We start from the raw sequence: 1,246 nt of genomic DNA, 5'->3' as shown, positions 1-1,246 counted from the left end.
TTCAGCTTCTTCTTCATAATACCCACAAATTCTCTAATGGGGTTCAGGTCAGGAGAATTGGCAGGCCAATCGAAGACAGTAATGCCATGGTCAGTACACCATTTTACTAGTTGTTTTGGCACTGTGGGCAGGTGCCAGATCATGCTGGAAAATGAAATCATCATGTCCATAGAGCTTTTCAGCAGATGAAAGCATGTAGTGCTCTAAAATCTGTGTTTACTCTGGACTTGATGAAACACAGTGGACCAACACCAGCAGCTGAAATGGCTCCCCAAACCATCGCTGACTGTGCAAACTTCACACTCGATTTCAAGCAACTTGGATTTTGCTTCTTTCCAGCCTTTGTCCAGACTCTGGCACCTTGACTTCCAAATGAAATATAAAACTTTCTTTCGTATGAAAAGAGGACTTTGGACCACTCTGCAACTGTCCAGTGCTTTTTTTCAATAGCCCAAGTCAGACGCTTCAGAAGTGGCTTGACCATGGGAGTATTACCATGGTCAAGCCGTATGGCTATTGTAGCCCATTTCCTGGACACGTCTGTGAACAGTGGGTTTTGATACCTGGACTCCAGTTTCAGTCCACTGTCTTTGAAGCTCCCCCAAATTCTGGAAGCGACTCTTTTTCACAAGGCTGCGGTCATCTTTCTTGGTTGTGCAGCGTTTCCTGCCGCATTTCCCCTTTCAATAGACTTTTTGTGGATGTGCTTTGAAACTGCACTCCGTGAACAGCTTGCGCTTTGAGACATTTTTTTTGTGTGTCTTACCCTCCTGATGGAGTAGGTCAATGATGGTCCACAGCAGTCAGATCAGCAGTCTTACCCATACTTGTCATTTAGTTTACGGAACCAAGCTGAGTGTTTTTCAAGAATCAGGAAACCCTTGCAGGTGTTTCGAGTTAATTAGACCATTCAAGTGATTGAATTTCCCACTACTATACTTTTTCATCATATTCTAATATTTTGAGATAGGAAATTTGAGTTTTCTTAAGCTGTATGCCATAATCAGCAATATTATTACCGGGGGGTGGGTGGGGCGTCAGTTCCTCCCCAGTCATGAACCTCACCGCACGTCACTGAGATATATATATATATATATATATATATATATATATATATATATATATATATATATATATATATATATATATATATATATATATATATATATATATATATATATATATATATATATATATATATGACGTTGTGAAATGAATAGAAAATAGAGTCAAGACATTGACAAGG

The sequence above is a fragment of the Syngnathus floridae genome, chromosome 10 (genome assembly GCF_059516105.1).
Source record: "Syngnathus floridae isolate MCC-2025c chromosome 10, RoL_Sflo_1.0, whole genome shotgun sequence".
In the NCBI taxonomy this organism is placed as follows: Eukaryota; Metazoa; Chordata; class Actinopteri; order Syngnathiformes; family Syngnathidae; genus Syngnathus; species Syngnathus floridae.
Note: the sequence above shows the minus strand (reverse complement) of the source record.